Here is a 27,788-nt window from a genome sequence, read left to right as displayed (position 1 = left end):
AGGACTCTCTGCTTAATGGCCAGATTAATAGAATGAGGAAGCCGAGGAAGGTTTAAATCCCTGGTGTCAGCTTCCCCCCTCAGCAGGCTGCCCCTGGGGAGGCACCAAGGAAGCCCTGACTTGCAGTGGTGAATGCTCCTCTGGTCTCCAGATGGTGATTTCCAGGGGATCAGGTGACCTAGAAATGAAAAAAATAAAAAAGGAGTTCAGTGAGTGGCTTGGTGGCATTATTCTTATCTCCATTCTTACTAACATTTACCATTTGCCAAGAACTCACTTCTCTCACTTTATCCTCAAATGCCATAGTTACACAGGTGTTTGTGTGATACCTGATTTCCACATGAGGTACCTAAGGGTCAGAGAGGCTAAGTAACTTGCCTAGGGTCACAAGGAAGCAGATAGTATTGATGCACATTAGACTCAGGGTTGCATGACATCAGAATCTTATCTTCTCAACTGCTTTCCTATTTTGCAAGGAAATAAAGTTGCCTTGACTAGTAGAAAGATTTGCTAACGTTCAGGCAAAGCTGGAGAAATGGGCTTGGTATATGCAATCCAACGTCCATAGGTAGACAGATGGACAGATAGACAGTGCTTAGCACAACTATCCACAGATGTACTTAGATATATGGGTAGAGAGATGCATGATGGGTAGATGGATAGAAAGATTCAGTGCTTTGCGCAGCGAGTTGTCTTTGACAGTTTGTCAGAGGGCTTGGGGGTAAAATGGTTTAAGCAATGGACCCGAATGAAAATTTATTTTAGAAGAACAAAAGCAAAACATGTCCCTGCGCATCAATAGTGTTTTGATAAATTTGAATCCTTATTACTTGATTCTCTCTTTCTCGTCGATCCCCAAGACTGTTGATCATTTCTGAATCCACTCCAACTGCCAAGGTCTCTTGTCACTTAATTTTAGTGTCTCTGCTTCCTCCTGCCCTCACTACCCCCACCCTCAACAGGCTCTCTGTCAATTAGCTAATGGCCTCCACTCAAACACTGAGTTACGTTGGGAGATGTAATAAAGGAGCTCTTTTGCAGAGTCAAGATTTGTCAATCTGGGTATTTGTGAACTCAGCTAGAGTTAGAGGGGAGCAGGTCTTTGTTTATGCTGAGATCCCTCTCAGGACCTGGAGATCGAAGGCATCAGGAGGAAAACTCCCAACTTCTTGGTTTTCAAAACCAACCAGATACTTGAATTTCTTTGATCAGCTAACTTGGGGTAGAGGGAAGGGAATGACATTCACATGATTTAAAGATGATGCTGGGGCCATGATGATTGTGAACAAGGCTCCTGTAGAAAATGAGTAGTGATGTGAATGGAAGTTAATACTTGGGAAATTATATCTATGTAAAGGGATTCATCTGTTTCCTTATTCCATAAATCACTGTTGGGCCATGTGGAGACAAGGCCTTGTGCTAAATGCCAAAGATACAGCAGAGAGAAAAACAGAGGGTTCCTTACCTAGAAAGCATCCATTCTAGGAAAGTCAGGTGAAAAAGGTACAAATAGATATTAATAAATGCATCTGTAACTTCAGATAGTAATAAGTGGATGGAAACATGTTTGTGAGACAGTGACTGGGTAGAGTGGAGGTGGTTGCAAAATCTCCCAGGTAGTGGGGAATCTGAGCTGGAGAGGTGAGGTTTGAGCTTCTGAGCCCAGGAGGTGAGATGTGCTGAAGAGCTTCCAGTTAAAAGTTAACCTTGCAAAAAGACCCAGTGACAGAGTTCTGAATTTTTTGCATGGTATGTCTGGGTTCCTATAAAAATAATGCCAGTTATTCTTAGATTCAATTAAGGCATTTGCTCCTTGAATGCTTTTGTGTCATTACAATGTCAAGATGAATAAAGAATTACTTTATCAGGCAGGGGAGAAAGAAAAGGACTAAGGAGGTAGGAGAGAAGGAGAGAGGCTTAAATTCAGGGCCATCCAGTCAAACTAATGTCTGATGTGAGCATGTGGCAGGCTGAAGGAACTTTAGATCTTAGCAATGTTATGCCGAGCTGGGAGCTGATGTCTGAAATTTGGCTAATAGCTAATTAGCTGACTGACGTTCAGCTGAACTTAAACTTCAGTATAAACCAGTAGTTCTCAACTAGGTCAATTTTGACCACCAAAGAGACATTTGACAATCACCTGAGACTTTTTCCTTTTCTTTTTGATAGTCTTGTTCTGTCACTCTGTCAACCAGGCTGGAAGTGCAGTGACTCCATCTCGGCTCACTGCAGCTTCAACCTCCTGGGCTCCCACCTCAGCCTCCCAAGTAGTTGGGACTACAGGTGCATGCTAATTTTTGTAATTTTTGTAGAGGTGGGATTTTGCTATGTTGCCCCGGCTGGTCTTGAACTTCAGGGCTCAAGCAATCCACCTGCCTCAGCCTCGCAAAGTACTGGAATTACAGGCATGAGCCACTGTACCTGGCCCAAAATTTGTGATTATTATAACTTTGGGGTGAAGGATGCTACTGGCATCTAGTGGGTAGAGATCAGGGATGTTACTAAACATCCTATAATGCACAGGAAAGTACCCCGCCTCTAAAAAAAAAAAGCCTCAAATGTCAGTAGTGGCAAGGTTAGGAAACCCTGGAGTAACCTTGTTTGTTCTGAGGACAGTTTATTTTACATAGACACTTCCAGCCATACAATTGCGACTTCCTTGTTCTCTTGTTTATGTTCAAACATCACCCTTTCTGCTTTAAGTTCAGACTTCAGCCAGCTGTAGGCTGTGACACATTCATCTTATTTATTTATTTGTTTGTTTGTTTGTTTATTTTAAGACAGAGTCTTGCTCTGTCACCCAGGCTGGAATGCAATGGTGTGATCTTGGCTCACTGCAACCTCTGCCTCCCAGGTTAAAGCAATTCTCCTGCCTCAGTCTCCTGAGTAGCTGGGATTACAGGCGCGTGACACCACACCTGGCTAATTTTTGTATTTTTAGTAGAAATGGAGTTTCATCATGTCAGCCAGGCTGGTCTCAAACTCATGACCTCATGATCCATCCATCTTGCCCTCCAAAAGTGCTGGGATTACAGGCATGAGCCACTGTGCCTGGCCGATACATTGATCTTCTAATGTGTCCAGACCTGCATTGACGTGACTGACTCTGGGTACACAATGACCCATGATACACAGGAACATGTGCATCATGTGTTTAAAAACTGGGTTCTGTTGGATCATTACGGGAGAAGAAACCTCATCAGGAGATGGTTTCCTAAGAGATTTATGGCTTAATAGTGCAAAGAATGTGCAGAGTTAAAAAAAATTTTTTTTTTCTTAATCCAGCTACTTGGCTGGGGTTTGGAGAGGGGTTTGCTAAGGTCTCCAGACTGATAGAGAAGATCTTTCAAATATCTTGATATTTAGGCCTGGTTCTTCTTTCAGGGATAGACCACAGGCTCGTTTGTGCAAACTTCTCTCTTGTGAAGCTCTTCCCCACTCCCGGGATTAAAGCAATTGCTGTCTCCTCTCCGTTCTTCCGGCTCTGGGCTTCGATTAACCTTTTCCTCCACAGAGAGCGGTTTTTGGAGTAATCAGGGAGCTTCTGAATGGCTCTTACCTGAGTCTCCAGCCCATTAATTCTTATGGTGCCCAGCATCTGTTGAGAGGATGGTGAGACTAAATTGCTTCTCAGCCCATATGTTTTTTTCCCCCTCCCGGTCGGCCTCCTTATGGGAGAAGAACCTCTCTGGGGCAGAGAAGGCTAGTTTGGGGAGGGACCAGATTGCTTTACTATAATCTTTTCCTCTGGCTGTGATTTGCTGCCTCTCTAGTTAGCCCTGGTGGGGCAGGGAGGTGACCAGCCAGACCACTGCCTGGGCAGAGACTTGGCTCAACGGACAGGGACTGGACTTGGAGCATGGAGTCGTTCTCAGGGAGGATCTGTGGTCCTCTGACCGTGGGATCCTTTCCAGTCTGTATGACTCAGAGTGAATGATGTGATACAACATTCTGCAAATAGCCAGCAAGTTCCCCAAAGTGTAGCCACATGCACCATTTCAAAAAATAGATTGTGTTGAGATCACCATTCCTCCCTTCTTGTTGGAAGTGGACTTCACTGAAGACATTGAAAGTTTGAATTTAAGCCCTTAACTCAGAACACTTAAAATTTTGATCACTCTTGGCTGGGCACAGAGGCTCACGCCTGTAATCCCAGCACTTTGGGAGGCCGAGGCGGCTGGATCATGAGGTCAGGAGATCGAGACCATTCTGGCTAACACAGTGAAACCCCGTCTCTACTAAAAATACAAAAAAATTAGCCGGGCATGGTGGCGGTTGCCTGTGGTCACAGCTACTCGGGAGGCTGAGGCAGGAGAATGGTGTGAACCCGGGAGGTGGAGCTTGCAGTGAGCTGAGATTGTGCCACTGCACTCCAGCTTGGGTGACAGAGCAAGACTCCATCTAAAAAAAAAGATCACTCTTGTCAATAATGATTATATACACTGAACAGATGTTTCATTGAGATGGGAACTGTACATTGGACATGCATTCGTAAATTTAGCACTTTTATGTAACATGAACTAAGCATTTATACTGCATCCGAGGCCCTCTTCTAAGTTCTTTACATGAATTTGCTCATTTGCATTTCACAGCTATCTCATATGGGAAGTATTACTGTCATCCCCGTTTTACAGATGAGAAACTGAGGCTCAAAGAGGTTAAGTTACTTGCCCAACAGGTAGCAAAGGCAGCAAGATTTGAACCTGGCAGTTTAGCTTTCATATATTGCGAAATAACCCCGGGAGTTACTAACGTTAACCCCATTTTACAGAGGAGCCCGCTAAAGCCAGAGAGACCAAGTTTCCTTTTAAAAGTTGTACAGTCAGTAGGTGCTAGAACCTAAACTAGAGGCAGGTGACAAATGAAATACTGTCTCCTTCCCTGCTATGTTACAAGATAGATACAGATAGCAATAAGATATAGAAAGAGATTAGAGATTAGATATAGACAGATTTGACACAAAGAATTGACATAGAGATTTGATATCTATTTATTGATAGAGACATTTGATATGTATTAGATGTGGATATAGATTAGATCTAGCTTGCTATAGATCACTCACTTGGCAATCCAGAGCACATGGACTTGGAAACATCTGTCCATACAGAGTGGATTCTAGGATGAGTAGCTGAAGCCCCAGGCTGTGGGAGGGTTTGCCCTGCAGATGGTGAGCACAGCAGTGGCACCTTGAGGAGGCCATGCTCACATTTCCCTTCCAGCACACGCATCTTCTCTCAGGGCACCCCCCACCGTCTTTCACTTGAAGCACTGAGGCAGAAGCCCGTGGTGCTGCCGCTGAGCGACAAGGCAGTGTGGCTGGTTTTGCACTGACTTACGAGCCGGAGGCTCAGCGAGGAGGCATCACTAACATTTGGCATAAATAGCACACGCACCGAGATCTTTGAAGCTGAAGCAATCTTCTCCATGGGGTTTGGGGGCAGGGCTGTGCATACCGCGGAGCTTAAAAGAGAAGGTTTCAATGCTAGAATGTTCAGGCTGGGTTTGCAGGTTCTAGTTAATGGGATCATTCAATGAAGAAAATTGCTTTCACAAAAGATAGCAGCACGAGGGAGGTCCAGGTGTATGAGGGATGTGAAAATCCATAGACAAGGCCCAAACTTGGGGAACGTGAGAGCTGGAGGGGTGATTGCATGTTTTCTGTGTGCCTGGGATGTTGCTCAACACTTTATATGCGTGACCTCGTTTCCTCATAACAACAGCCCTTGGGGAAGGTGCTCTTACACCCTTCCTTTGCAAGTGAAGACACTGAGGCATGGAGAGGCTCAGTTCCTGGTCCAAGACCACAGAGTTCCGGAGTGGCATTGAGAGGGCCCACGCTTAGGCCTCCCTCTTCTGCAGTGCTGACTGTGGCTCCCACACCTTAGGGCCTGTTGGGTTCCACCTTTATACTTGACATGGAAGGAAACCAGGACCCAGAGCTGCTGAACAATTTGCCCAGTCGTTCAGCATCTTAGTAGCAAACCAGGATTCCTCTGCTGCTCAGGGATAGTGGGAGGTGGAGGCTCAGTGTGGAAGATCCACAGCCCCGCCCGCCCTCTTTCTGCCTCCTCCTGCTGTCTCCGTGTTGGGCGTTAGCAAGATGAAACATGTTGGGTGTCTTCTCTCCCCGCAACCCCCAGCCCCAGATCCATTCTCCACCCCTCTCCTTTCTTCTCTGGGCCTGCAGAGGCTGACCTTGATGGGCTTCATCAGCAAGGACTTCTCTTTGCTTTGGCCAAGGAGAGGAACTGGTAGGAGATAGGAAGGTGGGAAGAGATGAGATGAGGGTTTCCATGGGTTGGCTGTGTCTGTCCCCCTAGCAATGCCGCAGCTGGTGTGGGGCTGCCCTCTCCCGTGGCTGCAGTTACTGTCTCCGTGGTCCAGGAACACTGCTCCCTCCCCTTCAGGCCCCAGGGTGGTGACAGCTCCTGGCTGCGGCCAGCCCTGGTGCATAGCACCTCCCTTGTTAGTTTTCCTTATAAAGAATCTCTTTGTAAAGTCTCCTCGGTTTGGAGAGTAACATCTCTTTCCTTCAGGGACCCTGACCGGGCCCCCGCCTCGCTGGCTCAGCACTGCCAATGGGACTGGCCATGGGGAGTCACTGTCATCTTGTGTCATGTTTTGATGAAAGGAGAGGGTCTTCCAGTGGAGAAGAGGTCCCAGAATGGAGACCATGGGACAGTGAAGCTCTTGAAGCTGAATGCCCAACGGTGGATTGTACAAGCTCTTTTTTTAGAGAGAAGATCATAGCTGTCATTCTATTTGTGAAAACTGACCCCCAAAACTGAGCCAAAAATAAACATTTGAAACAGTCTCATGCTAAATAAAGCACCGGAGGAGCCACATGTGTGAGAAGAAGATGACCCAGGCGGGGTCAGCTTGGAGTATTCTCATTCATTCAAACTCCTCCGTCTGTCCCAAGGTGGTAAAGGCATTCTTCAGTGGGGAGGGACTAAGGTCTAGGGCATGGTGGGGCAGGGAAAGGTGAGAGACAGGCCTTCAGCTACTTCCTGTAGCCCCCAGAGCAGACAGACAGACAGAGAAGACAGGTTATTTCTGCCTGCAAGTAAGGCCTTCATAAAATCACCTTTTCTTGGTTCTCAGTCACGTCTCCAGGAAATGTTAACTGTCCTAGTATTTGAATCTGATTTCTTAGAAATGCCGCCACCTCTGGTTTGTACCTCTGAGAGCCAACAGGGAGGGCCAGGGTGGAGCTGCTTCTCCAGACCAGGAGAGAGTAGCAGTGGGGCTGCCCTGGGTCTGCCCTCAATGTGATCTTCCCCGCTGCCTTCAACTGCCTTTCTGAAAAAGAGCATCTTATTAATAATAACCCCATTCTCATTTTCTTCTGGGAACTGTAGCTCATTTTTTCCACTGAACAAAAGAGAACTGGGTGGAAAACTGAAGTTAGCTGTGGTGCAGGTGCCAGATGGGTGGGGTTGAGGACAGAAATGCAGTTTTATTGTCCTAAGAAGGAAAAACCCAGCCAGCTCAATGCTAGAAGAAGGAACTTTGAGTATAAAACGGGCTTAAAGAGAGTTCTTGGTCAGATGACCAGTCTCCATGTTCACTAGGCCAGTTAGAATCAGGCACCAGTTATGGGAGCAGGAGGTGACTTTCTCATTTCATGGCCCTGGACTCAGAGTTGTGCCATGGGCCTCCTCGTGGCCATCTCTGACCTGCACCAGGGTTGCCTTTGGCCTCAGGAAGATTTTTAAAGTTTTTAAATTTTTAGAGAGGGGAAGAGTGGGGTTGGAAGATTTTTGAAAAACTGGTAGGTAAAACCACTCTGAGCCGCTGGATATCAGTGACTGGTGACCACCAGCTGCCGCTTTGGATGGGGCCTCAGGATGGGGTCACTGGTTCATACAAGTCCCCACCTGGCCTGCTGCACTCATTCACCTCAGTGACAGTCCCCTGGGTATTGTTTGTTCTGTCCCCTGCACACTCAGGGCTCTGGATCCTCCTAGGGTCTCACCTGCAAAGTGAACAAGGGCAGTCTGGACCTGGTAACCCCAAGCAGCCCCTTGGGGAGGTGAGAACGGGCCTCGTGGGGGCAGGTCATGGTCTATTCAGCAGACCCCCTGGCTCACCACTCAGCTGCTGTGAGACCTTCCACACGCCAGCGATCCCTCTGTGCCTCAGTTTCTTTAAAAATGGTTGGAGTAGGCCGGGCTTGGTGGCTCACGCCTGTAATCCCAGCACTCTGGGAGGCCAAGGCAGGTGGATCACCGGGGGTCAGGTGTTCAAGACCAGCCTGGCCGACATGGCGAAACCCCGTCTTTACTAAAAATAAAAAAATTAGCCACGTGTGGTGGCACACGCCTATAGTCCCAGCTACTTGGGAGGCTGACGCAGGAGAATCGCTTGAACCTGGGAGATGGAGGTTGCAGTGAGCTGAGATCATGCCACTGTACTCCACCATGGGTGACAGAGTGAGACTCTGTCTCAAAAAAAAAAAAATAAATAAATAAGAATGGTCGAAGTAACAGCAGTAGCCACCTCCTAGACTTGTTGGGATGATCAGATGGGTTAACGTGCATTAAGCAACAGAACAGTGCCGGGCACCTAAGCACTTAGTATTACTTTCATAGTCCTACGTTTGAATCCCAACTCTTTCACTTGCTCAGTGAGAAAGGCTTTTAGCTTCCGAGCTTCAGCTTCCCAACTAGTTAAAGCAGCCATGAGGACTGCTAAGAGGATAAGCTGGAGATACCCTCTTGTCACTTGTGAATGCAAGTTTCGTCACCCCCTGCCTTGTCTCTCTTGCGGAAGTAGCAGGCTTGGGGAGCAGAGGCTCTCCAGCCTCCGTGCCTCCATGCACTGCCTCTTGCTATCCCTGTGCCACAGAGAGGGCAAAGACGTTGGCATTCTCTGCAGGGATTTGCCTTGTGCCCTATCTGGACTGTTCCCCCTCCTCTGTTTAGGTAGCTGGTTTCCTCTTTGCAGAGAGGGAAGCAGCACAAGTTGAAATACCAGAATGTTTTTGGCAGCCAAGCGAGGTGCTTGTCGCTTGAGCAAGCTGGGACATTTTTTGCCTGTGTGCAGTTCGGAGATGAACTGTGTTGTCACCACATGAGTGAAGCCTAGAACTGCCTGGATGCCGAGTGGTCAGAGTAGCAGAGGCTGCGACGTCTTCTAAGGAAATAAAAACGGGCCAACAGCTGGCTCCTTGGGTCTCACCTCTGCCACCCACAGGCTGAGGAAGCTCCTTTTCTGGCCCGGGGTATGTTCAGACATGGCCAGGTAGTGGATTTGCCTATGTTAGGCCAGACACAGTGGCTCATGCCTATGTATAATCCTAGAAATTTGGGAGGCTGAGGAAGGCAGGTCACTTGAGGCCAGGAGTTTGAGACCAGCCTGGCCAACATGGTGAAACACCGTCTCTACTAAAAATATAAAAATTAGCCAAACCTGGTGGCACATGCCTGTAGTCCCAGCTACTTGGGAGGCTGAGGCAGGAGAATCACTTGAACCCAGGAGGCAGAGGTTGCAGTGAGCTGAGATCACACCACTGCACTCTAGCCTGGGTGACAGAGTGAGACCTTGTCTCAAAAAAAAAAAAAAAGAAAAGAATCCTTAGACAATTGGCTGTGAAGACACATCTCAGAAGCACCAAGGTGTACCAGATCTTATCAACCCCGTTCTCCCTCCAGCCTCACTACAGTGTGTAAGGGTCTCCCTTCTCCAGGGCAATCTTGTTCACCCTGTGGACTGACTAACCCGGGGTCACTTGATCTGGGCACTACTGACATTTGGGACAGGATTATTATTATTATTTTTTGAGACGAAGTCTCCTCTGTCACCCAGGCTGGAGCGCAGTGGCACGATCTCGGCTCACTGCAAGCTCCACCTCCCGGGTTCACGCAATTCTCCTGCCTCAGCCTCCTCAGTAGCTGGGACTACAGGCGCCCACCACCACGCCCGGCTAATTTTTTTTTTGTATTTGTTAGTAGAGATGGGGTTTCACTGTGTTAGCCAGGATGATCTCAATCTCCTGACCTTGTGATCTGCCCGCCTCGGCCTCCCAAAGCGCTGGGATTATAGGCGCCTGGCTTGGGACAGGATTATTCTTTGTTGTGAGGCTGTTCTCTGCATTGTAGAATGTTTAGCAACATCTCTGGTATGTACGCACTAGATATCAATGACACTCCCTACTCCAGTTGTCTCACAAATGTCTCTGGACATTGCCGAATATCTCCGGGTAGCAAAATTACCCCTGAGCTGAAAACCACTGTCCTAACCAAGTATGGGATGCAGAGAATGTATAAAAATCAATACCCGTTGACTGTAATGAAATGGAGCTGGTGACGTTTAGGTGAAGTCTACTGGTTGAACGCCTCCCCGTAAATGTCACTGGGCTTTAATTTTTTGCTTCCAAGTGACCTCATGTAAGCTGGAGTTACAAACAAGATAGCATGTGCCGAGTGTTTCATGCGGGTGTGATGAGGTACGGAAGAACGCTCTCTTGTTCCTCTTCTCATTTAAAAAGCCAAGCACAGTGGATATGTTGGCTCATGCCTGTAATGCCAACACTTTGGGAAGCCACGGTGGAAGGATCGCTTGAGGCCAGGAGTTTGAGACCAGCCCGAACAATATAACAAGACCATCTCTACAAAAAAATAAAACATTATCTGGGCGTAGTGGCCCATGCTTTTAGTCCCAGCTACTCGGGAGGCTGAGGTGGGAGGATCACTTGCAGCCAGGAGATGGAGGCTGCAGTGAGCTGTAATTGCGCTACTGCACTCCAGTCTGGGTGATAGAGCGAGACGCTGTCTCCAATTATTATTATTTTTTTAATTTTAAAAATAAAACTCCAGCACAACCTTGAGGCACGGAAGGATGTAGGGCTTCCAGCTCACATGTAGGGGATGGAGACCCCAAGCCCACCTATGCCTGAGTCACTGTTGATGCAGCAGGCACTGGGTGCCTTGTAGCAAGAGGAGTTCATGGCACAATCCCCAAGCCGTGTCCCCTGAAAGACCGCAGGGAGACGGTTTTCAGATCTGCAGTAGTTTGGCTGTCATAGGAGATTGTGGGTTTGCCTGACACCCAAAAATAGTCTGTGGCTTCAGGGGCTGACGTTGTAACATGTTCAACCCTTGCTGGCATTTACTCCCTGGACTCTGTGAAAAGGTCCTGTGTGCAGAGCAGCCTGCCTGAGACAACTAGGCTGCTGTGTGCCGTGTTGGCCGTGAGGTGTTTACGTGTTAGTTTCTTGTTGGGTGTTCCACCGTGTTCTCTGCGGGCAGCTGTGACTGGAAACATGTTTTTTCGAGATTTATGTTTTGTTTTTATAAACATTTTTCTTTGGGGACGTGAAGTTTTTTTCTGGATTTGTTTTTCATCATTCCAATTATCCATAGCATATCATATTATCATGTTATTATAATATTGATCAGTGTATTCAATAAATATGTGTTGAGTGCCTACTACGTTCTGGATACTGTTTTAGGGGCTGGAGATACAACAGCCAACACGACAGAAATTCTTACTCTTCTGAGCACACATTCTATACAGGTAGTAAATGAGAAATGCATGGTTTTTTTTTTTTTTTTTTGAGACAGGGTCTCGCTCTGTCACCCAGGCTGGAGTGCAGTGGTGTGATCTCAGCTCACTACAACCTCCACCTCCCGGGTTCAAGTGATTCTCTTGCCTCAGCCTCCTGGGTAGCTGGGCTTACAGGCATGCGCCACCTCGCCCAACTAATTTTTGTATTTTTAGTAGAGATGGGTTTTCACCAGGTTGGCCCGGCTGGTCTCGAACTCTTGACCTCATGGGATCTGCCTGTCTCGGCCACCCAAAGTGCTGGGATTACAGGCATGAGCCGCTGCGCCCAACCGAGAAATGCATGTTGATATGACATGTCAGATGGCGATGAGAGGATGGGAGAGCAAAGCAGGGGAGGACTGTGGGCCAGGTCAGGCCAGTTGGAGATAGGTTGCCCTTTTCCTTTGGTGGAAACATTTCCATGCAGCAGTGTTTGAGCAAAGATCTCAAAAGCATGAGTGGTGGAGCTCTGTAGAAAGAGGAAGGAACAGGAGCAGCCAGGGCAAAGGCCCTGAGATAGAATGTGGTTGGCGTGTTGGTCACCAGCAGAGCCTGGTGTGGCTAGAACAGCATGAGTAAGGGAGAGAGGGGCGGTGGAGGTGAAGCTAGATCATTAGAACCTTGGGAAACTTAGAAGGGTCCTTGCTTCGCTCCACACTGGGAAGTCTTCAGAGGATTTTAAACAGAGGAATGACATGGCCTTGCCTTGGAAAACGGGATTGGTGGCTGCCCTGCTGAAAATGTACTGTAATGGGTCAAGGGCAAGAACAGGGAGATGGGTGAGGGGGAAGGATATTGTAATATGTTAGGGGACATGCAGGGGTGGTTTGGACCAGAGTGTTAATAGTGAAAGCCAAAAGAAGTAGTTTATACCTACTCCGTGTACACAAAAATTAAAAATGAAATAGTTTTATGCTGGATGTGTTCTGAAAGGTGATAGAGCATACGGGACCTACAGAGGATTAATGCAATACAAGCACATGATGAAAACAAACGATTCAAAAGCACATCACTTCCTATACCTATTCTTCAGAGATAACTGCTGTTAATTTTTTTTTACTACTTCTTCCAGATTTTTCCTTTGCATTTTAACTTGTATTATATTGGTGCACAAGTTATTGAGGTTTTTGCCATTTAAAAGTAATGGCAAGAACCACAATTACTTGTGCACCAACTTAATATATGTACATGAGTGTATTCATGTGCATATTGGCAGGAACTTGTTTCCTTGAAATGGAACCTCATATTTTATGATACGTATTTTCTGAAACATATTTTATGGTAACTTGCTTTTCCTCTCTATCTTACCACTCATCTCCTGTCAGCACATATCATTCTTCCTCGTTATTTTTAACTTTTCTATTTTGTCCAGTTCCGTTTTCAGCACCTGTCACAGTATCTGGGATGTAGTAGCTGTTCAATAAAGATTAATTAAATGCACTAAATATTTCATCATCTATTAACTGATTTCCTGTTGGTAGACATTTAGATTGTTTTTTTTTTCCACCCTATTTTAAACTATGCTGCCTTTAGCCATTATTGTAAATACATCTTTGCTCAGTTGGGTATGTACCTCTGTAGGGTAAGTGACTAGATTTAACATCACTGGCTCAAAGGGTGTGTGCATTTTAAATTTTATATTGTCCTATGAGGAGGTTTCTTCACATCTCTCGTCAAAGCCTTATGTGATTTCCTGTTTCCTCTTTCACAGGCACTGATGATTGTCAATCTTTATAATCTTCGACAAACCAATGAGTAAAAACAGTATCTTGCTGCCTTGATTTGAATTTTTGATATGAGTGGATTTAAGCATTTTTTAACATGGGGTGTTTGTGAATTCCATAGCTCCATTTTTCAGGATTCTGGGTCCTAATGTTCTGATTGTCTGCCTCCTTGGAGGAAATGAGGGATAATGATGGCTAAAAATTGTTGAGCACTTACTATGTGCCAGCCCCTGTGCTAAGTACAGTGCATGGATTAACTCAATCTTCCCATAAAGAAGATTCTCTTTAATCTCCCCATAAACCTGTGTAAGTGAGGTATGGTTGTTATGCCCTCTTTCAAATAACAAAACTGAGGCACAGAGAGGAAAGGGTTAACTGAGTCACCCAAGGTCATATAGAGAGTGAGTGGGGAGCTGATCTTTGGACCTATGCAGAACTCTTAACTACCATTCTGTGCAGTTTGTGTAATTGGTAATGGTGGCGATTGTTCTTTAAGATTTAACCATTCTGTGATACCTCGAAAGCAGAAAACCAGAATGTTCCTGGGTAAGGAAATGATCTGAACACAGACATGGCGCTCTGCCTGAGCTTGGGGCCCCAGTCCATGGAGTGGCAGCTGGAGACAGAGCTCTGTGTGCAGCCTATGAAAGATAGCTGAGCAGCAGGCACATTCTGTGACATGCCCACAGCCATACAAGGAAATAGTATCACCTCTTTCCACAGTGAGTCACTTTTCCTTCTTAGGGAGTCTCCAGTTGAGCTGCAGAACTGGATCTGGGAAACCAACTACAGAGGTGTCAACTGTTAGAACTGTAGCTTGAATCAGATGGATGGATATATGTTGGATGGAGGGATGGGTGGATGGATAGAGGGATGAGTGGATACAGGATGGGTGGGTGGATGGGTGGGTAGATGGATAGGGGGTGAGTGGGTAGAAAAATGAGTGGATAATAGATGGGTGGACGAATGGGTGAATGGATAGAGGGATGGGTGGATGGATAGAGGGATGGGTGGACAAGGGGTGATGGGATGCATCATGGATGGATGAATGGATGATGGGTGGATGATGGATGATGGATGGATGTATGATGGAAGGATAGATGATGGATGGATGGATGATGGATGGAGGATGGATGAATGGATGGATGGATAGGTGATGGATGATGATGGATACACAGATGGAAGGGAGAAAAGAGGGAAGGAAGGAAGAAGGAAGGAGGGAAAAAAGGATAGATAGATAAAATATCTCAGTTCATTTTTTAAAAATTCCTATTGTATACTAACCACTGCTTTAGGTACTGGGGATTGGAAGATGAAGGACCTGGTGCCCTGCCACCAGTGAGATCACTCTCTACAGCACGATAGTGTCACCTTCTCTGTGTTGTAAATCCCTTTGGAATCTCGTCAAAATTATGCCCCCCTTCTCTGAATAATATTTTCAAATGCAAAAAAATGCAGAGGATTAAAAAGGAAAGTGGTTATATTGAAGTACAGCTATCAACGTATATATAAAAATCAGAAAACTGTGGAGTAATAATACATTTGCTTCTTTAGTAACACATTAAACCAGATTTGGCATCAGGTCTAATAACTACCCTAATTTTGAAGTAATGACAAGTATAAACAATATTTGGAGACATCTGCCACCAAAGCAATGTGACATGAAAATATCTGCAATGTCTGTTGGTTTCAAAGTCTCGGGTGTTGCTAATACCACTGCAGTCTGTTGCCTATATTCATAATTGAAGGGCATGCTAAATTTCGGTTAGAGTTAGTGAAAATAATTATGAATATGTACAAGTTCATCAGCGGATATGTACAAGTTCGAAGACCCCCAGAATTCTCTCTCCATAGATCCCCAAACTCACAGATTCCAGAAAAATGACTCTGGGCTAGATGGAGAGAGAAATCATAGCAAGATGTTCATCACAGGGTATATACTCACAAAGTCAAGTGGTGCACAGGGTTCCACATTATTTAAATGATTTGTGTCACCATCTTTCTCCCTCTTTTTTCCCTCCTGACTGTTTATAGTTGAATTTTTGTAAGATAGATTTCTGATATTTCCCCCTTGTGGAGTGTTATCAGTTCTGTGATCATGTAGGAATGGGCACTATAACCTAGAGCACTCCTGGAAGGCTTCCTGGAGGAGCTGTTGCCCACAGCATGACCTTAACGGGTGAATGATAATCCCAGCACTTTGGGAGGCCGAGATGGGCGGATCACCTGAAGTCAGGAGTTCAAGACCAGCCTGACCAATATGGTGAAACCCCGTCTCTACTAAAAATGCAAAAATTAGTTAGTTGTGGTGGCGGGCACCTGTAGTCCCAGCTACTTTGGAGGCTGAGACGGGAGAATTGCTTGAACCAACTGCACTCCAGCCTGGGCAACAGAGTGAGACTCCGTCTCAAAAAAAGGGTGAACGTGAGCAGGCCAGGAATGACCAGGATAAGGGGACACAAAAGACCATTCTGACAGAGAACAGAGATGAAAATATCGAGCCTTGTCAGAAAATCACAAGAAATACAATATTCATGGAGCACAGGTTCCTCTTCCTTTACAAAGCCTTTCCAGCCAGCCCGGCAAAGCGTAGGTTTCAACTTCTCCTTTGTTGCAGCTTTCTCCGAAGTGTCAGATGTAAAAGGGAGGAGCAGGCCTTGGCAAGGGTTGGGACTGATGAGGCAGGCCCAGGCCCAGATACTGTAGACCACATCAGGGAGCTTCAGATGTATCGTGTAGGTGATGGGGAGCCACTGAAGATGTTTGAGGAGCAGAAGAGCATAGTCCAAGATCAGTTTGAGATGATCACTCTGGCTGCTTCGTGGGGAATGGATCACAAAAGTGAGCCTAGAGGCAGGGAATCAGAAAAGGGGACATTCAGTTCAGGGGAGTTATGATAAAGGCCTGAACTGGGACAGGGACGGTGGGAAAGGAAAGGAGGGGACAGATTTGAGGACCATTAAAATGTAGAACGGGCTGGGTGCGGTGGCTCAAGCCTGTAATCCCAGCACTTTGGGAGGCCAAGGTGGGTGAGGTCGGGAGTTCAAGACCAGCCTGGCCAACATGGCAAAACCCCATTTCTAGTAAAAATACAAAAATTAGCCGGAGGTGGTGGCGCATGCCTGTAATTCCAGCTACTCGGGAGGCTGATACAGAAGAATCACTTGAACCCAGGGGACAGAAGTTGCAGTGAGCCGAGATGGTGCCACCGCACTCCAGCCTGGGCGACAGAGCAAGACTGTGACACACACACACACACACACACACACACACACACACACAGTAGAACAGATAAAGAATGGCCCAGGAAAAAATAAGATCAGGAATGTGTGAATAGGGCAAGTTTGGAGAGAAGAAGGAATTCTTCTCAGAGACAAGGGTTTGTGGTCCCACAACCTCTTGTGAGGTTTTTAAGGAGCAGGTGGATAGGGAGAGATCTAAGGAGCCTCCCACACCATTTTCCCAGGTGACCAAGGTAGGCTTCCCTGGATTTAGCAACGTGAAGTCCTGCACCCAGGAGCTTGGGCAGAATTGCAAGGCTGCAAATTCAATTAAAGGTTCTCAGGAGGCCAGGCGCGGTGGCTCGCGCCTGTAATCCTAGCACTTTGGGAGTCTTAGGCTGGCTGATTGCTTGAGCCCAGGAGTTTGAGACCAGCCCAGGCAACGCAGTGAGACCCCCTCTCATCTCTATAAAAATTAGCTGGGTGTGGTGGCATGTGCTTGTAGTCCCAGCTACTCTGGAGGCTGAAGTGGGAGGCTGGCTGGAGCCCGGAAGGTGGAGGCTACAGTGAGCCATGATTGCACCACTGCACTTTAGCCTGGGTGACAGAGTAAGACCCTGTCTCAAAGAAAAAAGATTCTCAGGAAGTCAGTGTTATCACCTTTGCAGACCACTATCTCCCTGCACTGAACAAAGGCAAAAAATTGGGAGAATTTAACCACTTAAAAAAAAAAAAATAGGCCGGGCGCAGTGGCTCATGCTTGTAATCCCAGAACTTTGGGAGGCCGAGGCGGGCGGATCACGAGGTCAGGAGATCGAGACCACGGTGAAACCCTGTCTCTACTAAAAATACAAAAAATTAACCAGGCATGGTGGCGGGCGCCTGTAGTCCCAGCTACTTGGAGAGGCTGAGGCAGGAGAATGGCATGAACCCGGGAGGCGGAGCTTGCAGTGAGCCGAGATTGCGCCACTGCACTCCAGCCTGGGTGACAGAGCAAAACTCCGTCTCGAAAAATAAATAAATAAACCATTTACTTTGTAGGGATTTATATGCCTTTCTGGGGTTGAACAATATTTTTTTGTTCATAGCCACAGTTGGGGTTACATACGATCTTATAAAATGCTATGATAGTGTCCAACAAATATTGTGTTGCAGAATATATGCCTTTCTTTTCCAAGGGCTTTTTAAAAAAGTGTCACTGGCTTGTGCAGGCCAAAGAGCCCTACTGCACTTCATCTGAGAAAGTGGGTGAGCATTTTTTCTAGGACTGCTTGACACGATCAGGGTTTCTGGGCCCTGAAGAGGCAGCCCCTGGCAGGGAGCAAGGCCAGTCGGAGACACATATGAAAGTCCCTGTGTTTGGGGACGTCAGCTCGACTGGGGTAGAAGCCATGGTGGCCCTTCCCTGTGGGATTCAGAAAGGCTGGACTTGCCCCAACCAATGTAGAAGCTGACCTTTTGCAAGGTATGTGTGTCTCTTTGATGGCCTGGGGTGAGCCTGGGAGGAGGAGGTTTTCTCTCTCACACACATGTGTGCACATCCACACCTGCACCTGTACCTGCATCCATATCGGCATCCATAGCCACACCCGCAACCACACAGTAGTGAAGGACGGGGCCCCAGAGTCAACATCTTCTCATTGGCCTTTGCCTGCCTGCTTCTTTTTGGCTTCTTTCCTCTCCATCTCCCCTGACCTTGGACAGCTGCATTCAGAACTCACCGTCATGGAGGGAATAGGATATTTTATTTTCCTGACAGAAAACGGAATCAGATGACAGTATTGGGAAACACTGAGGAACCGCCGTGGGGGCTTGGATCTGTTGTTTTTCTTGTTAACTAGGAGTTACAAAAACACTATTGTTGCAGACCTTGCTTTGAAAGTATTTCCAAAGTGTGTTAGTCCGTGTTAAATCCATGGCACGGAACTGAATGTGCTTCGGTGATTCAATCAGGTAGGTGTCAGTTTCCTCTCTGCATTCCACACTGTGCCCTCCATCCACCTCCGCACGTTTCTCCATGCTGTGCACACACCTGGGACACCTTTCCTCTTCTTCCTTAACAAAGTCTTGCCAGCCAGCCAGGCAAAGCGTAGGTCTCAACTTCTCTGTTGCAGCCTTTTCCAAAGTGTCACATGCAAACTGGTGACTCACAAGATGATTTTAAGCCGTACCTCCACAGACTTTATAGAAATTAATAGCTCTCTGTTTATTTTTCTAGTTACCTTCCGTTTATAGCAAATTATACTAGTTTTTCCACTAATTTAGGGGTAATGTTTCCTTTTTAAATTAAACCATTGAAGTAAAAATATAGATGAGCTGATTTAAAGAGCCCTGAAAAATAAATAAAACAACAGACATTACATGGATAGGGCAAAAAATGGAAAAGTTACTCAATGAATGATTTTTTGTTTTGTTTTGTTTTGTTTTGTTTTGAGATGGAGTTTTGCTCTTGTTGACCAGGCTAGAATGCAATGACGCTATCTTGGCTCACTGCAATGTCTGCCTTCCGGGTTCAAGCGATTCTCCTGCCTCACCCTCTTGAGTAGCTGTGATTGATTACAGGTGCCCGCCACCATGCCCCACTAATTTTGTATTTTTAGTAGAGATGTGGTTTCTCCATGTTGGTCAGGCTAGTCCCGAACTCCTGCCCTCAGGTGATCTGCCTGCCTTGGCCTCCCAAAGTGCTGGGATTACACTCAATGAATGATTTTAAAATGGAAAGGCTTGCTGTGTTCTGGGCTGCGCTCTTCTGCAGTTCCTGTGGAAGCATGTGGATAGTAATTCATTCATTTTTCTGATCTCGGTTTTCTCACCAATAAAAGGGGCTGCCTCATATGTTGGTTAACCCTTGTTCTAGGTGGCCAGTAGCTAGTTTTTTTTGGTGGTTTTTTTTTGTTGTTGTTTTGTTTTTTTTTTTTTTGAGACGGTCTCGCTGTGTCGCCCAGGGCCTGGGTGCAGTGGCACAATCTCAACTCACTGCAACCCCTGCCTCCCAGGTTCAGGTGAGTCTTGTGCCTCAGCCTCCTGAGTAGCTGGGATTAGAGGCACCCGCCACCGTGCCTGGCTGATTTTTGTATTTTTAAGTAGAGACGGGGTTATGCCATGTTGGCCAGGCTCGTTTTGAACTCCTGGCCTCAAGCAATCCACCCACCTCAGCCTCCTAGAGTGCTGGGATTATAGGTGTGAACTACCACGCCTGGCCCAGTAGCTAGTTTTTATTGGACTCATAAATAGTTGATCTTTTTTTTGTTTTTTTTTTTGTTTGCTTTTTTGAGACAGAGTCTCGCTCTGTCACCCAGGCTGGAGTGCAGTGGCGTGATCTCGGCTCACTGCAAGCTCTGCCTCCTGGGTTCACGCCATTCTCCTGCCTCAGCCTCCCGAGTAGCTGGGACTACAGGCACCTGCCACCACGCCCGGCTAATTTTTTCTATTTTTAGTAGAGATGGGGTTTCACCATGATAGCCAGGATAATTGTTGTTCACTGTCCTTGTTAGACTGCAAGGTCCCCTCGGGGAGGGACTTTGTAGGCACTATTAAATGCTACACCTACACATTTGTGGGTTGTTAGTAGAAAAATGGCCTTTTCGAATAATTTCCTTTTTGTTTTTTTTTGGTCTGAAGTGTGAATTCATCATTTAGGCGGAAGATACGGAGAAGGCTTGCATGTTGCAAATCAGACAAAGAGGTAGTTAATGGGATGGAGGTCATGGCAGGTGGCTCTTACTGCAGTCACTTTCCTGTGAAGAAAGGCCCTGGCTGTAGAGAAGGGACTTGGCAGTCTCTGTTCCAGGACCTCATAGACCTGTGTAAGCCCGAGACCAGTTTGTCAATCATGAGGCACTGTTGGGAGGAAACACTTAGCATGCAGTTATTCACTAGTGACCAATTTGTTTTAAACCCCCGGTGTAAGTTGTTTATGCTGCTGAGTAAGTTATAGACAACAGAAATGTATTGCTCACAGTTCTGAAAGCTGGGAAGTCCAAGATCAAGGTGCCAGCAGGTTTGGGGTCTGCTGAGGGTTGCTCTCTGCTTCTGAGATGGTGCCTTGTCACTGTATTATTTGTAGGGGATGAACTCTGTGATTTCACGTGGTGAAAGGGATGGAAGGGCAAAAGGGATTTACTTAGTTCTCTCCATACCTTTTGTAAGGGACTAACCCCATGCATGATAGCGGAACTTTTCTGGCCTGATCACCTCCTAAAGGACCCACCACTTAATACGCTCGCCTTGGGGATTAAATTTCAACATGAGGCCGGGCGCGTGGCTCACACTTGTAATCCCAAGCACTTTGGGAGGCCAAGGTTGGCGGATCACTTGAGGTCAGGAGTTCGAGACCAGTCTGGCTAACATGGTGAAACCCGGTCTCTACTAAAAATACAAAACTTAGCCAGGCATGGTGGTACATGCCTGTGATCCCAGTTACTGGGGAGGCCGGGGCAGGAGAATTGCTTGAACTTGGGAGGCGGAGGTTGCAGTGAGCTCAGATAGCTCCACTGCACTCCAGCCTGGGCAACAGAGTGAGACTTTATCTCAAAAAAAAAAAAAAAAAAAAATTAAATTAATTAATTAATTTCAACATGAATTTTGGAGGTGACATGGACATTGAAACCCTAGCAACCCTCCAGAATCATCATTCTAAACAATCACTTCACACTTCAGCTCCAGATCTGTGCTGTCCCATATGGTAGCCACCAGCCACGCAGGGTTACTGAATACTTGAAATGCAGCGAGTTCCCACTGAGCTGCGTTCTGGGAAAAATTAGCCCGAACAAAAGAATATGAAATATCTCCTTAATGCTTTTTCATATTTGTTTAGATTTGATACTTTTCCCATATGGATTACACGATGAAATGACAATATTTGGGTGTATTCAGTTAAATCGAATAGATTAATCAATTTCTTTTTACTTTTTTAAAAAACACAGCTACTAGAAAATCTGAAGTTGTACATGTGTCTTGCATGAGGATGAAGGAAATGGACCTGGGTCAGAGCTGAGCCAGAGAAAAGCCTGGAACACCATTTTTTTTCCATTTTTAATTGTGATTTTCTCAATTCCTGACCTCAGTCTCCTGAGAGGGAAGAAAAAAAAAAAGATTTTAGTTAATTGATGGTTCTGGTTAGTTGGGCTCAGTTAATCAGGGGTCTGCCTCTAATTGCCTGTGCTGTCACCTCTTCCTGGGTTTGTAAACACTCTGCCCTTGTTACCCGCTGCTCATGCCCTCTCTGTGGATCCTGCTTGAGCTACACACAGAAAGGCGGAGGTTGCAGAATTCAGAGCTCCTGCGACAGACAGGTGGAAGGGTGACAATGGAATGATGGAGTATCTACTGGATGACTATAAATGGCCAGTCTGGGGATGAACTTGAGGTTTAGTTATCTGAAAGCCAGAGTCCTCGGCTCCTGTCTCTTCCAAAACTGACCGGTGTCCACCTGTGGGGAGGCATGTTGCAAGCTGACCTCTAGAGAGGGACTTTGGAATATCATTCTGTGGATGTTCTAATAGTCCCACTTTGCTCAGGAAGCCATGTGGGGTGTGTGTGTGTGTATGTGTGTGTGTATGTTTGTGTGTGTGATGGACTCTGGCTGTGTCACCTAGGCTGGAATGCAGTGGTGTGATCTTGGCTCACTGCAACCTCCGCCTCCCGGGTTCAAGTGATTCTCCTGCCTCAGCCTCCCGAGTAGCTGGGATTACGGGCACACACCACCACACCCGGCTAATTTTTGTATTTTTAGTAGAGTCGGTGTTTCACCATGCTGGCCAGGCTGGTCTCAAACTCCTGACCTCAAGTGATCTGCCCACTTCGGCCTTCCAAAGTACTGGGATTATAGGCGTGAGCCACTATGCCCAGCTGGTGTGTGTTTTGATCTCCTCCCCTTCACCCCATGGTTGAAGTAGATTCCCACCCTGTGGGGATAACACCCAAAGCTGGACAGACCAGATGGACAGCAGTTTATGTGTCATGTACAATCAACCCCAAGGAAGCAGATGCTGTGCACCATGCAGGGCCACACGGTTGCATCTGGGGACGGTGAACATCCAGGGGCCATGGGAGGCAGGCTATGCAGAAGCAAGAAGATGCAATAATCCCTGTGTCCCACAAGGGGATATGATTATCTTGTTTAAATAATCCCAGAGGCTGGCAGGGAACAGAAACCCACTCTCCAGGGATAGGTAGGCACTGTACCTGGTCTTGCTGAGATAAAGGAGGCTGTCTGGCTAGAGGACCTTATTTGAGGAAGCAAAGTAGTCGGGGAAACTTACCTTCAGGCCATATGAGATGCTCTTGGCTTTCCCCAGGTGTCAAGGCAGCACATAATATTAATTTCAGGCCTTATACCACAGTGTGGTGGAGAAAAGTGGACAGTGGAATTATATCTTGGTTTGAGTCCTGGCTGTGGACTCATTCTGAGATATGTCATTCACCTCGTCGATCCTCAGTGTGCCCATCAATAAAATGGGCTCGTTAACATCTACCATATGTGTGTGTGTGTATCTGTCTGTCATCAACATATACAGACCCACCACACATTTATCCTCTCGAAAAAGGTGGTTTAATCCCTCCCTCCTTCAAACAACAGCAATGCAACCGCAACCAAATCAGAAAGAGCGTTGAATGGAAAACATGTGTGTCCGTTGAGCAAAGTCAGTTCTTCAAGCCAAAGGCTACATCTGGCCTTCCATGTACTATTTCCACAGACTAAATGAGGACTTGGTTTTGCATGGCCAGAGGCAGACATTGGCTCATTCTTTTTCAGGGCCAAGGAGCCAGGCTGTTAGTTGATGTCATGCTGAGAGGACATGGCCTCCACCCTTGTTCTGACGCCACTGTCCAAGTTCCGAGGACTTTACCTTGGCGTGGTGAAGGCAACTGCCTGGGATTGAGGCCGGCATGGTCAAGGCAGCCCTGAGAAGGCCTTGTGTGCTGTAGCTTGAGTCATCTCCCCCTCCTCCAGAGTTGGGTCGTTGCCTTCTTGGCTTTAGAGGCGGCCTTGCCTGTGTGCAGAGCCAAGGGGCTGTGGGGACTTGGAGGAGATATCGGGAAAAGCTGGCAGTGCCCAATGGCTGCCTGCTCTGCCCAGGGGAATGGCCAGGACCTGGCTGAGCATAAGCCCTCCCTTTGTGCAGGGAAGTGGAACATCTGTCAGCTCTTTCCTTCCAAATGCAGGGACCGTCTTTGTTCAAAGGTAGAAGCTCATCTAAGCAGTTCAAGGGCAGTGGTCCCTGAGATTCCTCAGGTGCTCAAAAGCCACCTGATACGTGCGTTGAGGGTATCACTGCCCCTTGCTCCTGTACATCTTAAGTAGGGACATTTTCTTTTCTTTTTTCTTTTTTTCAAGAGGGAGTCTTGCTTTGTTCCCCATGCTGGAGTGCAATGGCGCAATCTTGGCTCGCTACCACCTCTGCCTCCTGGGTTCAAGCGATTCTCTTGCCTCAGCCTCCCGAGTAGCTGGGATTACAGGCATGCACCACCATACCCAGCTAATTTTTTTTTTTATTTTTAGTAAAGACGGGGTTTTGCCCTGTTGGCCAGGCTCGTCTCGAACTCCTGACCTTAGGGGATCTGCCTGCCTTGGCCTCCCAAAGTGCTGGGATTACAGGTGTAAGCCACCATGCCCGGCCCAGTAGGGACATTTTCTATGGCACCTCTAGCCTGGGTCACCTTATGGGACCCTGGAGTCACAGCCCAGGGAGTGAAACGATGCGGGTCTTTGATATGTATGCGTGGTGGTGGTCTGGAATCCAGCAAACAGCCAGCAGAATTTCATCATCCGAGGTCTGAATCAACCTGTTCTGCTCCTTCTGGGGGTTGAGTGGATGTAGAGAGAGAATTACAAGGACCTTGGGGAGCCCAACCCAGTTCATCAGCTGTTTGCACTTATTTGTTTATACTCACGAGCGTGTTGTATATTCATAAATGAACACACAGTTTTGTAATGAGCAAATGCTTTGTGTCAGATATGGCTCCTGCCCATGTGGATCTGACAGCCGTGTGTGTGTGTGTGTGTGTGTGTGTGTATCTACCTCCATATGTAGTGCATATAGATCTGTCACTAAGCAGAGCTGTGACCATTTATTGAGCATCCTGGGGCTATGAATACTGTTCTCATTTAACCCTCACCATCACATTGGTTCATTCAACAGCTATTGATGGAACATGTACTATGGGCTAGGTGTTAGGTGCTCAACATTTAGAGGTAGAAACTTCTGGAACCTATCCTATTTTTAGCCTCGTTTCATAAATGAGGAAACCCAGACTGTGTGGTCAGGTACCTTGCCTGGGCATACACAATCTGTACGTCACCAAGGTGGGATCCAAGCCTGGTGCCCCTCCCTGTGATGGTTAACTGCCTCTTCTGCATCCATGTGTAGATTTCCAAGTGGACATGTCTACAAACTCATGGGTGTCCATGTCTGCAAGTAACAGACCCGGAGGCACAGGTTGCTGGTTTGGAGCACATAATTCCCTACCCTGGCTAGAGTATCTACTTCCATGAGTGTTTATTTCCTTATCAGTAGAGCAGTTAGTAATGTCTGTCTACCAGCCTTGTGGAATATGAGAGGGGAAAAGGGTGGGGCAATGAGATAATGTTGGAGAAAGGCCATTTTTGACTGAAAAGAACCATGTGGATGAAGACCCATATAGATAAAGAACTAAGAAAACCAGCAAGATGAAAAGATTTACCATTGGCGGAAGGACGTTAACATTTATCGGATATCTACTATGTTTTCCAATTGATGTTTACACTTACACAGCAATGTGTGTGTTATATCCCCCCTATGGTAAACGAGGGAAACTGAGTCTCACGGTTACAGAGTGGTGGATTGAAATAATTTGAATCCAGATCCCGCCCTGTCCAGAGCCCATGCTCTTTGTGGCAGACCAGGGCTTGATAAACTACGGCTCATGGGCTAAATGCTGCCAGCCATCTGTTTTTGTAAGTGGAGTTTTATTGGAACACAGCCTCGCCCATTCGTTACGTACTTGTCTATATCTGTTTTGAGCTACAGCGGCAGAGCTGAGCCGTTGTGAGAGAGATCACGTGGCCTGTTAAGCTGAAAATCTTAACTGTCTGACCCTTTACTGAAAAAGTTTGCAAACCTCTGTTCTAAGAAGGCCTGTGATAAGGATGGATTTTTAAAAGCAATACATAGAAATGCTACAAAATGTGAACATGCACATACGCATACCTCCAGCAAAACCAGCCATCTGGAGCGTTGTGGAGGCTTTGGGAGCCTCATTTTCTGGAGAGTTAAGCTTTACTTTTAAGGAATTTTTCTAAACTCTATCACCCATTTATTTTCCTGCCTTCTCAAATAGAGTATGCTGGATGTGTGTGAAGCCTTCCTTGAATAATCCAGTCATCATTTCAAGCACTAGCTTTTACATTCTGCTAAAAGCACTGATGGTTGCACACGGGCATCAAAAATGCTGTAGCTCTTCACTCAGTGACCCTGGAGTCCCTTTAAAAAAATAAAAATCTGCCTCTTTATTGATAATTTATTTTCTGCTCTTGCATTTCTCGCCTAGTGTTGTTTATCACACTTTTTTTTTTTTTTTTTTTTTTTTTTTTTAGAGAAGGAGTCTTGCTCTGTCACCCAAGCTGGAGTGCAGTGGCACAATCTCAGCTCACTGCAAGCTCCACTTCCTGGGCTCAAGCGATTCTCCTGCCTCAGCCTCCCGGGTATCTGGGATTGCAGATGTGTGCCACCGTGCCTGGCTAATTTTTTTGTGTGTTTAGTAGAGACGGGGTTTTGCCATGTTGGTTAGGCTGGTCTCAAACTGCTGACCTCAGGTGATCTGCCCACATCAGCCTCCCAAAGTACTGGGATTACAGGTTTGAGCCACTGCACCCGGCCTATCATGGCTTTTAATGTGCCTGATTGTGACAATCAGCTGGCCCTGCTTCTCAACCCTAGAAATAATCACATTCATTAGAAATGAATACAGAGAAAAATAGGCTCTGGTGGTAAACCCGGGGCACCTGTCTATCCCTACTATTCTGGGCTGTTCTGTACAGCCGAACTCTGTGAAAGGGAGGTTAGGCGGTCTGTGGTTGTTTACTCCTGCAATTAATTCAAAGGAGGGAGGTGGACTCAATTTCTCCCTCCGTGATGGTCCTCTCCTCCCAGTGTTCAGATTAATGATAGTCAAGGCAACATCAAGTCCTTGAAGCAGATAATGAGTGTGGCTGGAGCCTCACACTTTGCAAATACCTGATCTTATCCTCCAGTTATGCTTCAATAGCCAGAGCTGGCTGTTCGTTACTTTAATCTTGATCACAGATGTTAGCACAGAAAAGGTTGACTGAGTTTGGCTCACTGCGATGGAATTTAAGACTTGAGGAAAATGCAGACTTGCCTGTGAAATCCAAGCACAATTGCCTATTCCAAGACATAGTTATAAAATAGAAGCTGATTGTGATGAATTATGAAAAGGCAGTTGTTGGCCGGGCGTGGTGGCTCACGCCTGTAATCCCAGCACTTTGGGAGGCCGAGGCAGGGGATCACGAGGTCAGGAGATCGAGACCATCCTGGCTAACACGGTGAAACTCTGTCTCTACTAAAAATACAAAAAATTAGCCGGTCGTGGTGGTGGGTTGCCTGTAGTCCCAGCTACTCGAGAGGCTGAGGCAAGAGAATGGCGTGAACCCAGGAGGCGGAGCTTGCAGTGAGCCGAGATGGTGCCACTGCACTCCAGCCTGGGCAACAGAGCGAGACTCCATCTCAAAAAAAAAAAAAAAAAAAAAGAGGCAGTTGTTGCTCGTTTTTAATCATTCAACCCGAGTATGGCTGTTTTTGTTGACAGGTGTTTTGTCTACTTTGTGAATAATTCTTAAATATACATGCTTGGCCTCTCAAACACTTTTTAAAAAATAATTTAAAACATTTAGTTGGAATATAAAGGTTGAATGTATTCAATGTGTTCAAGGTGTGACGATTGGATATACACATACATTGTTTGATGATGACATTACACAAATGAATGAACACATCATTCGCCACCCGTGCTGTCCATTAGCTCCTCAGAACTTGTCTATCGTGTAACTGAGAGTTTTTTATTTCGGTTGGTGGTGTTTGTCCTTGGCCTTCTGCCATCAGCAGGGTCGGCTTCATGGACATGCGGCCTGTGCAGTCACACCCAGCTCCATGGCCAGGGGGGCTCTGTACTTGTTTGAATTTCTGTTGTCAGCATCCTAAGATTCTTAATTAATTTTGCCTAAGAGGTCCTGTGTTTTTTTTGTTTTGTTTTTGTTTTTTTGAGATGGAGTCTCGCTCTGTCGCCCAGGCTG

The 27,788-nt window shown here is 46.5% G+C and overlaps 1 protein-coding gene across 1 annotated transcript in view; it reads left to right on the top strand.

Annotated features, from left to right (window-relative positions):
- Nucleotides 1-27,788, top strand: part of XYLT1 (xylosyltransferase 1) — a 256,950-nt gene that overhangs the window by 4,462 nt on the left and 224,700 nt on the right. The window lies entirely within an intron of this gene.

This window comes from Hylobates moloch, unplaced genomic scaffold (genome assembly GCF_009828535.3).
Source record: "Hylobates moloch isolate HMO894 unplaced genomic scaffold, HMol_V3 SCAFFOLD_23, whole genome shotgun sequence".
In the NCBI taxonomy this organism is placed as follows: Eukaryota; Metazoa; Chordata; class Mammalia; order Primates; family Hylobatidae; genus Hylobates; species Hylobates moloch.
The sequence above is the reverse complement of the archived record's forward strand: the minus strand, read 5'-3'. Positions and strand labels throughout refer to the sequence as shown.